Source organism: Choloepus didactylus, chromosome 6 (genome assembly GCF_015220235.1).
Source record: "Choloepus didactylus isolate mChoDid1 chromosome 6, mChoDid1.pri, whole genome shotgun sequence".
Lineage (NCBI taxonomy): Eukaryota > Metazoa > Chordata > Mammalia > Pilosa > Megalonychidae > Choloepus > Choloepus didactylus.
Window position 1 is genome coordinate 58426984 of NC_051312.1, and position 15014 is coordinate 58441997.

Sequence of the window (15014 nt, forward strand, 5' to 3'; positions counted from 1 at the left end):
GCACATGCAACAAAGAAAAAAAAGAAAAGAAATGGGATTTCATTAAAATTAAAATTTTTTATTCTTGTTCTGGTTCTTTCTGATGTAAGGAAAATGTTCAGAGATAGACTGTGGTGATGAACGCATAACTATGTTATCATACTGTGGACAGTGGATTGTATACCATGGATGATTGTATGGTGTGTGAATGTATTTCCATAAAACTGAATTTAATAAAAAAAAATTAAAAACTTTTAGGGCTCAAAGGACTTTTTCATGAAAGTAAAATGACAACCTAAACAATGGGAGAAAATACATGGAAACCACATATCCAATAATATCCAGAAAAATAAAGAAATCCTTCAATTTAACAACAACAAGAGAAACAACCCAAATTAAAAATGGGCAAAATACCTGAGTAGACATTACTCCAAAGAAGATATACAAATAGCCAGAAAGCACTTGAAATGATGCTCAACATCATTAGCCATCAGGGAAACGCAAATCAAACCTCAGCGAGATACTATTTCATACCGATTAGAATGACTGCTATTAAAAAAAATGGAAAATTACAAGTGTTCAAAAAGATGTGGAGAAACAGAACAGTCATTCATTGCTAGTGGTAATGTGAAATGGTGCAGCCAATGTGGAAGACAGTTGGGTGGTTCCTGAGAGAGCTAAGTATAGAACTACCATACAAGTTAGCAATCCCACTACTAGGTATGTACTCCAAATAATGGAAAGCAGGGTCTCAAACAGATGTTTGCACACCAATGTTCATAGCAGTTTTGATGTTCACACCGATGTCCATCCAGAAGATGGAAGCAATCCAAGTGTCCATCAATTGATGAATGGGTAAACAAAATATGGTATATTTATATGCAATGGAATATCACTTTGCCAAAAAAGGAATGGTATTCTGATACAGGCAACAATGTGGATGAACCGAGAAGACATCATATTGAGTGAAATAAGTCAGACACAGAAAGACAAATATTGTATAACCTCACGGATATGACATATTTAGAGAAACCAAACTCTTAGCATCAGAATCTAGAATATAGGTTACCAGCAGATTGGGTGATTACAGGGAAAAGGGAGTTAAGGCTTAAAATGTGCAACATTTCTGTTTGGGATGATGGAAAAGTTTTGGTCATGGTTGGTGGTGATGGTAGTACAACATTGTGAACATAATTAACAGTGCTGAATTTTATATTTGAATGTTGTTAAAAGGGGAAATGTTAGGTTGTATGTATGTTACTAGAATAAAAATTTTTTTAAAAAATCCATGAACTGCACAACACAGTGAACCCCACATTAAACCATGTACTATAGTTAATAGTACAATTATAAAAATGTGTTTTCATCAATTTTAACAAATATTCTGTACCAATGCAAGGTGTTAATAATATGGTGGTATTTGAGAATCTTGGTATTTTATGCAGGATTGTTCTGTAAAACCACAACTTCTCTTATAAACAAAAACAAAAAAAGAAAAGAAAAGAAAAGTTCTTTGAAAAGGGGAAAAAAACATACAAAAACAGACCAACCGTGATTGTATAGTTTGTGGGAGTTGAAAGGGCATCATTTGATAAAGAACATGCAACTGACTTGCTAAAAAAGCAGACAAATCCTGTTGTAAGTTCATGGTATACCTTCAGTTATTATCTACAAATAAACCCTGGTAATAAGGTTTGGGGTCCCTCTCAGTTGCATGTTGATGATGAATTCTCTGTGGAACTGACTCCAACCCATTAAGCAAGCTTGCTCCTGCCATCATGGCTGTTAATTTGACAGGACACTGTCACATTAACTAGAACAAACATGTTTTTGCCCAGTCGGCCATCCAGAACCGACATGGCTGTTACTCTAACAACTGGATATTGATTGGAATCACTCACCCCTTCTGACCCTCCACTGGCAGGTGGAAAACGAGTTCAGGCTGATTGAGGATTTGCCTCTTTGGCACACATGGCTAGCATGTTAAGAATAGCCACAAATTTTAAACCATTTAGCTCCTTGTCATGTTCATCCTTTGGACACTGCCTGGTTCTCATTTTTGTCAGTGGGGCATTAGGCTCGAAATAAATCATTGTGTTTATTAATTTTATAGATCTGCACATCCATCTGGGAGGACTGTTGTTTTCAGCATTTACAGCTTCATGAATGCAAAATATCATAAGGCATACAAAGGGATTCTGTAAGAAGTCCAAAAAGAGACTTAGAAACTAAAAATCCCTGGAATTTTAAAAGGGAGACTGCAATCCAGTCTCTTTTTAATCTATGGAAAGAAGAGATATCTACTTAGTTTTCAAATGATGAGCCCCTTTTCCTGAAATAATTTTAAAGTTGTCTATAAATCAAACTCACTGGGAACAGAACTGATCTTTAACTAGTTTTTAATAATTGGTTATTTTTAACCAGCTTACCACTTGCTCTCTTACCACTAATGTTACTAACATTTAGCAGTTTGTTTTCCAGGAAATAATTGATTTACCAAAGATAAAATTTAACATATGAAATTGCTAGGCTCTCATTTACCTATGCCTCTCTGTCAATCTGAGCTTATTCTGTGCCTTGCTCTGTGTATTAAATTCCATGTTCATCTTGGAATCTCATGGTTGAATGAGACCTTAACATTAGTTAGATTGTTCATCAGAGTCCTTTATCTGCTCTGGAAACTTCCAGAAAAGTAGGCATCTGTTACTGGCTCCAACACCTCCAGTGATGGCAAGCTCCTAAAATCATTATGACCCTAGGGAATTCTATTTTAAATTATTGTTTTATTTGGCTAAAATATGTCAGCATAAAGCTTACACTCATTGGCATTTTTCCCCTGGCTGTATAGTATAGATCAAATCTCTTCTCTCCATGGAAACCATTCAAATTTGAAAACACTGATGGTATTCTTCTGTCTTCTCCAAGATCTCTGAAGATCTCAGTTTCTTTCAAATGTTTCTTTTAGAGCAGGGGTCGGCAAACTGTGACCTGGGGGCCAAATCCAGCCTGCTGCCTGTTTGTGTAAATAATTTTTTATTAGAGCACGTACATTTATTTATATATCACCTATGGCTGCTTTCATGCTACAGTGACCTGCAAAATGAAAAATATTTAATCATCTAGTCTTTCATTTTAAAAAAGCTTGCCTACCCCTGTCCTACACCATGGTGTGTCAACATCCCTTGTCATATTAGTTCTTTCCCAGATGCCTTTCAGTTTTTCAGTATCCTTCTAAGACTGTGAATCCCAAAATTTGAGAAGCCCGTGTCACTTGTTCTTGATACACCTTTTCTATCAAACAACAATTCCAGTAGCTTTTAAAAAATCTTCCATGATGAAGCACAAAGAAATCCTTAGTTAATCTTTTGGGATTAGCCTAGCTTCTAGTAGAAAAGTTTAATTTTTTTGTAGTTTTTCTCAAAATCTATTCTTGTTTCAAAGATTCATCACTACTTCAAATTGTACTTTTGTATATCTATTATTGCATAGCATTGTTCTAGGCACTGTACAAATGCTAAATAAGACACAGCCCTCCCCCAAGAGTTCACATAAAAGAAACATTTCTAAACCAACTTATTTTGTTTCTTTTCTCTCTCCCTTCTCTAGAATATAAGCACCACAAGGGCACTATGTTTTGCCTACTTCATTCTCTAGTGTATCCCCAGCAATCAGTACAGTGCCTGGCACAGAACAGGTGCTCAGGAAATATTTGTTAAATGTGGGAAATTAGAGAGGAAGACAAAATACAATAATAAATTATATGATAAAGACTATATGAAAAGTAGGCTCTCTGGTTAGTGCTAGATCAGCATGATCTGGACATAGAGCCAGATGGAAACTTTGTCATGTAATCTAACTTCTCTCCTAAAAGTAGAAATCCCTTTTATAGTCTCCAGGTTAATATTTCCCAACAGCTTCAGAGTCCTCTAGTTCACTTATTAAAAACAGAATCTCTAGCCACTGGGCCCAGATATTAATATGCATTTTAGCAAGCTTTCCAAGTGATACTTATATACCCTAAATTTTTAAAACTACCACTCTGGACAGAAGGTGGCACAACCACTCTGTGAACACCTGTAGTGATAAAAAGCTCACACTATCATAAGATGCTTGGTAGTTTTAGTTATTGGAAAATAATTATTTATCATCTGCCCCATATAATCCCCAATCACTGGTTCAATTGAATCCATTAAAGTCACATGGAACCAATATTTTCTTCGCTCTTCCATGTGATGGCCCTTCCAAATGTGCAAATAATTCTATAAATTTTTTTCTCTAAACTAAACATCGCTTTAGAGGTTGCTATTCTTGTTGTTGTTTATACGCAGAGCTACCCAACGTATGTCAGTACTTCAGGGTTCCTAATCCACAGTGCCAGAGGAATGTGGCATCTAGAGCAAATGATAAATGGCTCAGGAATCTGCAGGTAAACCTCTTGTCCTTCCACTCCAAGCAAAACAACCCACTCCTCTTCCCCTGAAGTAAAAAAATGCATGCTCAGCAAATTTGTTGGAAGGGGGCAAGGTAGGCTTTGCTCATAGATCATGTATTCCAGTCTCCACACTATTCTTGACACTCTTCTGGAAAGTTCTACATTTCTCAATATCTATCTTAAAATGTATCTCCAGACCACAATAGTTAGCGGTCAAGATGTAAGTTATATAGTCAGACTTAGCCACTTACACGCTGTGTAACCTCTCGACCTCCGTTTGTTTGATCTGTAAAACAGAGATGATAGTACTACCTTACATAATTATGAGAATTAAATGTGCTAATATATGTATAGCATTTAACATGATACTTGGTACATGGTGAGCTTTCAATTACTATTATTATTACTATCCTCCAGGTAAAATGAGACCATTACTCCCCAGTGAACCTGCAAGCATGACATCTTTTTTATTTACATTCCCAAACTTCTTGCAGATGGTGAACTTCTTAAGGCAGGAACCACATCTGATTTATTTCTAGCTCCAACTACAAAGGGTCACCAAGGAGAGATCAGTCATACAATCCAATTCTCTCTAAACAAGTTTCCAACCTCTCCAATACTTTACATATTGCCAACTCCCCACTTTGTACTTCAAAACCAGGCCAATCCTAATACAACCCACTCTGTGGGCAGCCAATTATAAAGAAGTCCCCACTGCACATCTAGATTCTTGGTAATTGCCTTAAATTCAGCTTTTCTGCCCCTGCCCCTGTTCTTATGCTGGGTCTATCTCCCTATCCCACCTATGATCTCTGGCTTATTCATATGCTCTTAGTTTCTGCACTCACTTTGTGGATTGGGTTTGAACATGCTCTCCGACTCTTGGCACTTCTGACCCCTGTGAATAACCACCTTGCCTGCCTCAGCTGCCATTCCTAGGGTTGCACCCTGTGTGTCAGGCATCTGGCCAGCATTCCATCCATGCCTGCCCTTTCACCCCAGAGAAGAGCAAAGCAGGCAAATGAGAAAGATGCCATGATGGGGGCTGACTACACATCAGTCTTATCTGGCCTCACTATGTCATGTTGGCTTTAACTGCTTTGTTCCAAAAAAGAAGGCTGAGAGTAACACATCATTAATATTGAATTACGTTATCGGTGATAAAGCATTGACATGGCCGGTTCAACAAGACGTGGGGTTAAGCAGGTAAAACCCAGAACATTTCACCAGTATCAGCTCTGCAAAGCAAAAAGGATGATGATGCGACCAGGTCTTAACAAATCACAGGTGCTGAGTTTTACCTCCTTTGTCTTTGTGGTGATGGCCCAACACCCAATCAATCTTAGGCAGCCAATGAACAAACCTGGCGCATTTCAGCTGAGTGAGTAGGTTGATGGAAAGTGACTCTGGCATTGCTGAGTTCAAATGGAATTAAGGATTCATGAGAGTGCTGCACAAACTGGCAGGCACAGAGCTGCAGACGAATAACGAATCAGTCACAAGGAAGACCCGGCTGGGCTCCAAATCCCAAATAAGCAAAGAACTGTTTTTTGATGATGCTGAACTATAAATATCATCACTTCAGAAAACCAGGTTCTCCTTTTACAATATCAGGAATCAGCAAGGAAGACGATGAAACCAAATGTGCATGCTACAATCAAGCATAATGCTATGCATAAATAACACCACCACTCTGAAGCCATTCATGAAAGAATTTTGCAGGAACGTATTTTTCTTTAAAATATTATTTTAATTGTCCTAAAACTCATGGATAGAATTCAAACAAATTCCATCTCCCTGGAATATAATTAATAGAATTTTCACCAGTACTACTCTGGATCTGGTTATGGACTTACTGATGTTTAAGTATCGCACTGTCATTAAAAGTGACAGTGTTTTTCATCTTTGCTTGTGGTGCTTATCCCTCTAGCCCCTTACACTCTTCCAAATTTCATTCTTCCAATTGAGGACAGAGAGCAAGGAAAGAGCCATTATATTCTTGACAGAATTTTGTCAACAGCACTGGAAAGAATATGCCCACAATCCTCAGGTTTTAAATCTTTATCTTGGCTGCACTTGTCACAGGAAGCTCTTGCAGAATCCATCACTCTGTGGCTTAATGAATGAATGTAGAACTCGCTCACAGCCGAGGAAGGTGTTAAGTGCTGTATCTCATGATCTGTCCAATCCTGCAGTCTTGAGTGGGGCCTATTTGCAGCAAAACAGTGCTCACATAATTTTCCAAAATACAGGAGACTGAAATACTCCTTATAATCCAATACTGTTTTGCATTCATCATATGCCAGGGATGGAGGGCCATGCCTTAACACTGGAGCTATGTGTGTAAATGCTTTCAATACATACAGTGACACATACATACATTAACGTGTTACGATACTGTTCTTTCACCATCTCAGCTTTCAATATGATGTGTCAAACAAAGGGAAATAAATGAGATCTAATTTAGGGGAAATAAATTATGTATGTAGAGGCCTGGATCAACATGGCTGTACTCAACTGTAATGTTCACAAGCTGATTAAACCAAAGCAGGTCTGAGCTTTGGACTACGTGACCAGAATTCCATTAACGTAGACCCTGTGCTTACTGGAAAGAATCCATCCACTTTCTGTGATCTCTTCGTTCTCTCTGTGTTATTTGCTGACTAAAGGGAAAGACGCAGTGCTGCTGATTATTTTGTGTTCTTATCTTTAAAAACATCTACTAAAAAGATTCCTGTACCTTGCCAGACAAATGCAAAGAAAATATTATCTATTTGATTAATCACAGTAATATCACAGAACATTCATCTTTTATTAAAAGGCATCTTTGGCTTTCCAGAATTTTCTGGGTGTTTTCATTGTTTTCTTCCATTTTTATGGCATTGTAAAGGAAGGCTATGTTGTAGAAGTCTAACACTTCTCTTTTCCTTGCATGTAATTTACACCACGTAAACTTAACAACTCCCTTTCAATACTTTAAAATTACATGGTAGGCTGCTCATCTGAGATTTTTATTGTATATATATAAAACATTGCCTGCTTTTAAACCTCAGTATATATATATATATATGTATGTATGATTTTTTTTCTCTTCTCTGAAAAGAATTACAGTTTGGAATGTGCAAAGAATAAAGAATATTTTTATTCTTTAAATCTTATCTCACAATACGCCTGTACATTAGAACAAGGTTTTGGCCCTACTAGAGTCCATCTGTGAATGTGGCCTATATTAATGAAAAAAAAATTTATTTTTATCCTCACAATAATAGCACTTGAAAAACAGCCTGGAATCTACAGAAGCAAGTAAAAGAAAATTTAATACCTAAGAAATTGCATGGAATATGAGAACAGCATGAAGTCCTGAGATTCAGCAAAAATGCTTCTCCTTCAGCAAGGGTGTTTATACGTTCAAGTACTATCAGACCATTCACCATCGGCCTCCATCCATCTCCTAGTCCTCTCTCCTCTATTAGGAGGATACACTGAATATCTTAGGTCTGTTTCAACTTGACAAAAAGCTGTGGCTTATAATATTTTTAAGAGTAGTGCCCTTTATAGGGATAACTGCAACTTAATAGAGATTTAATTCATTCATTTATTCATTCAACAAATATTTATTAAGCATCTAACAGATACCAGGCATTTCTCTATAATCTTGGAATACAGCAGTAAACAAACAATGAATCCTATCAATATAGCTTACATTCTCATGGAGGTAGGGAAATATTTGATAAAAAATCATATATATATAAAATCTGGCAATGATAAGTTCCATGAAAGGAAAAATATGAAAGAGGTTAATGTGGAAAGAGACTGTGTTGGGGTAAAGGTAGAAGGATAGGTTTGTGACTTTATACTGTATGTTCAGTGATGGTGTCACTTATAAAGTGACAGCTGATGAAAGAGAGAGTGAGAGTTACATGAAAGAATCTTCCAGGCAGAGGGAACAGCATATGCAAAGAGCCTGTGGTAGGATATGACCTACTTGCTTGAAGAAGAGCAAAGGTTAGGGGGACATAACAGAGTTAGAGAGGTGATGAGAGATGAAGAGGTTGGGGTAGGGGAAAACAAATGACCAGGGCCCTGTGAGCCATTGAAGTGTCTGACATTGAGTGTTATGGGAAACTGTTAGAGGAATTAAATGTAAGAATTGACAAGGTCTGATTCAACCCTTTAGAATGATCACTAAGGCTGTTGTGTTCAGAATAGACCTGACAGATCAGATAGAACTATCTGTGAAGCAGGTAGATAGTTAGGAGGTTCTTATAATAATATAGATTAATCAATATTATTTATATTATTATAAGATAACTTGGAGTTGGGCAGAAGCAGTGGAGATAGTGAGAAGCTTATGGATTCCATTTATATTTTTGAAGGTAGAGCTGACTTTCTACCCATATCCAGAATTGCCCATAGATTAGACATGCAGTGTGGGAGAAAGGATTAAAGAGTACAGTTTCTATAGCCTGAGCAAGTGGAAAGACGGAATTGGCACTTTCTGCAAAGAAGGAGGCTGTAGGAGGAGCAGGAGAAGCAGATTTAAGCAGGCAGGATTATTCAGGAGTTTGGTTTTGTACAAGGTAAGTTTGCAATGCCTTTTAAACACCCAAGAAGAGATGTCATGTAGACAATTTTCTAAGAGCTGGAATTCAGAACAACTTCTAGGATGGAGATACATACTTTGGAGTGATCAGGATAGAGATGGTTTTAAAGCCACAGGAATGGATGAGGTCACCCAAAGAGTGAATGTAGATAGAGAAAAAAAGAAGAGACCCAAATACTGAGTCCTAGGGCACTCTAAGAATGAAAGATTGAGATGGTGATGATAAGCAGACAAATAGATTGAGAAGAAATGATCAGTGAGGTAGAAAGAGAACCAAGATACATGTCCCAGAAGCCAAGGGAAGAAAGTGCTTTAAGAAACAGTGAATAAAAGACTATGTCAAATGCTGCTGAGAGGACAAATATAATGAGAACTTGAGTCAACTTTCAATTCCCAACAAATTTCTGAAGGTCTGTGTTCATTTTAGACCCTGTGTCAACCAGAGTTGCCATATTATCATCATGGTTTGTATGAATTAGTGTGCCCTGGAGTTACACTATGCAAAGCCTGAGAAGACGTACATGGAAGACTGAATCAACCATAAAGGGCCAGCAGAGCTTTTCTGCTGGGCCTCTTGAATCAGCATTAGGGAGGTGACTGAATAATAGTCATTAGTGCCTGTTTCAAATGCACACAGCATCATCTCCACTCCCAGCCACCATAAGCACACAAACAGACAATCTTGGCATTTGTTATTCTAAATGCAAAAAAACAAAAAAAAAAAAAACAAAAAAATGACATGATAACCTTGTTATTTTTCTATAAAGTAAGTGGGCTTTGTAACCAGGAAAATGGAACTAATTGTTGATATTAACATTGCTTTATTTATTATCAACTGCTTACATTTATTGAGTGATTAACACATACCAGGCATTATCTTAATCATTATATATATATACATATATATATATAATTTTGTTAAATCCTCATGACACCTTCTCAGGTTGGTATTAATACCACCCTGATTTTCAGATAAGAATATGAAGAAGTGAGGTGGCTTGTCTAAGGTCACACAGGCAGTCTGTTTTCAAAACCAAGTTTCTGCCTCTAGGGCTCTCACAACAAATAAGAGAAATGTTCAGTTCTCCCAAATTTCCTGTTCCCTGCATAATGCATGTACTCTGAATACTCTGTTACCAACAGTTCCTCTTTGTGACTCCCAACTGAGTTGGAATTTTCCTGATACTTGAAATCTAAGCAAGAACTGACTTTGCCATCCCCTTCTTAGACTGTTAGCCACTGCTGAAACAACAGTATCTCATCATCAGACAGAGAAGGAGCATCTGGGAGCCATTTGAATGGCAAACTTCCTTTCCTTTGGGACTGAAAACCTGACCCAAATAAGGTTTTTAGCTAGTATTTCTGGAGTCTTATCATCACATGATCACCAACCTCTGGGCTTACTTTTTGGTCACACTCTAAATGTCAGATACCAGACCTCCAATGACTGGGCAGTGTTGGAACTTTGCTATCATCTTTGTTATAGCAAGCATGGATTTGGTAAGAAATAATATAATTCCTTTTGTTTAAGTGGCTGGTGGCTGGCTGCTTTTTAAAAAAAACAAATCCATAAAGTAGAAATGTCAAGCCATTTGTTAGAGAAGGGAGGGAATCAGTCATATTATTTAGTAGACAGAAAGAACTTAGGGAGATCACGCTACAGAAAAACAACTCATTTAAAGCCCCCTCTCCCCTAAAAAAAGACATACATACAAGTTTAGGCTGTAGGTTTGCCCCCTTTTTCACTGAAAAAATATTGGAAAATCTTACTTCATGGGGAACATGGCAAAATGACACTAAGTATCCATGTTAAATAAATACTACTTTCATACTTTTCTTGGACCGTTTTCATTATTCTTCATGCCTCTATTCCCTATGACAACCTTGTTCACTTGAGGTAAATCTGTAAAGTGTTAGGGAAGAGTAGGAATAACTGATTCATTCTCAGCAAGGCAGGTATGCCTTGGAATTGGATTTTCTAATAGTTACAAAAGACTGCGCTCAATCATCCATAGCCTCATCTAACCTCCCCTATTCTTCACCCAAGACCTACCTCATATCTTCTGAAGGAGTCTCACTGGAATCAGGAATGTGTTCTCTAACTGTGATTTACTGTTTTTCTGTGCAGAACCACTAGCCACCACAGGGAACAAGCCTAGGGTTCCCAACACATTAACAGAACAGTCTAGCTAAATGAGTTGCCTGATGAATTAAACCTGGGCTCTGATCCCATCTTTTCTTTCTCAATGGTATAAAATAACAAACACAGGTTTGATATCAGATATATTGGTTCCAATTAACATTCTGTAGTCTCATTCCTAAATCATATTAGGATATCATTTACACTCTCTGAGCTTCATTGTCCTCACCTAGTCAAGCAGAATAAATATACTTATAACATGTGAAATGTATCTCTATATAGCAAGTGCTCACATGCTCACCCATTTAATATGGGCATCGATGAAGCCTGAGCAGCAATATCTTCAGTCACTTCCTTTAAAATTATCATCCTGCTCTGGAAAATAAGGTTATAAAACTGTTCTTTTAAAAAAATTTTAATATGGAAATATATATATATATATATATGCAAGTATTTATGTATAAATACATATACATATATATCACAAAATATCCCATTTTTAATACATTTAAGTGTACAATTTGATGGTATTACATTCACAATGTTGTGCTACCATCACCACCAAAACATGACCAAAACATTTTCATCATCCCAAATGGAAAAGCTATATGCTTTAAGCAATAGCTCTGCATTCCCTGCCCCACCACCCCCACCCTTGACTCCAGCTCCTGGTAATCTCTAATCAACTTCCTGCCTCTGTGAATTTTCTTTTTCAAATATTTCATATATGCAAATCATTCAATATTTGTCCTCTTGTTTCTGTCTTAATTCACTCAACATAATGTTTTCAATTATGTTGTAGTATGAATCAGAACTTCATTCCTTTATACGGATAATTTTCATTTTATGTAAAATACTACATTTTGTTTATCCATTCACCTGCTTATGGGCACTTGGGTTGCTTTCACTTTGGGGCTATTGTGATAATGCTGCTATGAACATTGGTGTACAAGTATCTGTTTGAACCCCTATTTTCATTTCTTTCATTTCATTTAGAAGTGGGATTGCAGGGTCATATGGCAATTCTATATTTAATTTTCTGAAGAACTGCCAAACTGTTTCCACAGCTGCTACACCATTTTTCATTCCCACCTTCAATGAATGAGACCTTCAATTTCTCCACATCCTTGCCAACACTCTATTTTCCGTTTTAAAAAAAAAATATATCAAGCCGCTTTTTTTAAAGTAAGAGCATTTAACTCACTACTAGTTTTGAATATAGAAACCACTTCAAAACCAGGTTAAATCAGTAACATAAAATATTTTGTCCAGCTTTTGCCAACTATAGTCTTATAAGACCCTAATTAAAAGACTAATATGTTGATATGCCTCAAAACAACTTCCACAGCTACTGAGAATGAATGAGTTGTAATAATAGCTCACATTTCTTGAGCGTTTACTGTACTACTTGTCTACTGCTGCATTACACATTATCCCAAAACTTAAATTAGAGCAGCAAATATTTATTATCTTGCATAGTTTCTGAGGGTCAGGAATACAGAAGCAGCCATGATTCCTGGGTGATTCTGGCTCAGGGTCTCTCATAAGGTTGCATTCAAGATGTGGGTTAGGGTTCATTCATCTGAAGGCTGGAGGATCTACTTGTAAGTTACCACACAAGACAGAAGTGCTTGCTGGCTGGTGATAAAAGGCCCTTGTCCCTTACCATGTGAGCCTCTTCATAGGGTAGCTTCATTGTCCTAACAATGCAGCTGGCTTCCCCCAGAATGAGTGATCCAAGAAAGTGACCCAGATATGATGCCTTTTATGGCCCAGTATCAGAAATGACACACCATGACTTCTGCCACATTCTATTCATTAGAAGTGAGTCATTAAGACCATCAAACTTTCAAGGGTATAGGAATTGAGCTCCATCTCTTAAAGAGATGAGTATCAAAGAATTTGTGGACATATTTGAAATCTGCCACATTTACTAGATGCTAGAAACATATTAGTTGTATAAATTAATCTTATTTTTTTCTCACCATAACCCTATGATATTAGGGATTATTATATGCCCCCATTTTATAGATGAGATAACTGAGACTTAGATAGTTTAAGATATTCACTCAAGAAAGTGGAAGAGCTAGGATTCGAGACCAAGTAGTCTGAATCCAGAGCCTAAACATTTGAATCATCAACAAAAGATTAATTCCCTTTACTAAATATTTTACTATTTTTCTTTGAAATTGATAATCTAGGTCTAGAATAGTTGGCAATACTTCAATAAACATAAATTTGGATTAATCAAAATATAACATTCTCTGGCAAGGCTAAATCGTTAAGAATTTACTGCTTATGAATTAGGATCAACTGTAACATTAGGTAATCATAAAATCTATAACATTTTGATGTATGGGTTATACTTCATTCTCATAAAACAACAGTCCTAGCAGAATACTTTTTAAAACACTTAAATTAAGAAATTTCAGAAATTTGGCTATTTATTCAGCCAGGATGGTTAAAAGTGCTAAGAGATTCCAAAAGAGTCTGATGTGAAATTACCTTAGTATCTTTTCCACACTTTCTATTTTTTTATGCTCTCATGTTTATTTCCAATTATCTCATAAATGCAAGGGGGAAAAAGAACCCCACTGAGAAATAACTTACACTGTCATTTAAGAGCTGCTTTTCTGCCAACAATGGCTTTAGTTTAATTTACTAGGGGGTAAAATTGCAGTTATTGAGCAAGTCAGAGCAGAAGGGGGTAGAGTCAATGATCCAGATCACAACTTCAGTAACAGGCAAGAAAGGATGTCAGTAAGATGTTAATAAAATAAGTAGACTGGAGAGAGAGAGGAAGATAGGGAAGAAAGAAAGGGGAGGAAGAACATGAGGCATGAATGTAAAAGAGGGAATAGAATGGTGCAGGCGAAATGCCCCGCTGTGTGGCAATGAGAATATCGGTCTCACGGTTTTGTGCAAAATCCTTCAATGGCTTTCCATTTTCTAGAGAAGACATGGGCAAACTACTGCCTGCTGCCTATGCACAAGAGGGCTAAGATGTGAGGGTTGACATCCAGAGGCTCCAGCAGCTTGGGGAATAAGTTTTCAGTTCTGAAGGGGACCCCAGCAGTACTGCACAAAATCCTTTCCCCTCTCCAATCATCCTTGGCTGCTTTATGCAGTACTGTTTGTATGCTATTATGTCCATAAAGGACCATGTTCTAATTTTTACAAGATATTGAACAAATCTCAGCCATTTAACTGACAGCTGAAGACAATATAAATGTCTATCAAAATTATTATGAGTTAAATGAAATAAAGCAAGTGAAGTATTTAGCACATTATCAGACAATGTTAATTTAGCACATTATCAGCACATGATCAGACACAGTGTCAGCTGCAATTATTATTACTATTGTTATTATTAACTATATTACAGGCTTTTGGAACTCATTATTCCAGGGAGTGTTCCAAAATTAAAAATGAATATGTAGGTTTTTAAAAATGTACATATTCAGGAGTCATGGTTATTGAGATCTTTGAGCATGTCCAACAAATGGCACATCTGTAATCACCCAGGGATCTGAACAAATAAATAAGATCCTGAAGTGGCACATGGAGGCCCAAATGTCACATTTTTTAAAGTGGTTTTATTGAGATATATTCACATACCATATGATCCATCCAAAGTGTGCAATCGATGGCTTTTAGTATACTCAAAGAGTTGTGCATTCGTCACCACAATCAATTTGAGAACATTTTCACAACTCCAAAAAGAAAAACCCCATACTCCTCATCAGTCACCACTCATCCCCTCTATCCTTCTCCATCCCTACAAATACCACATTTTGACAGACAAAAGTTGAGCTGGGCCAGCTAATGTGTGCATCATGGAATTAGGCTGCTTAGCTACT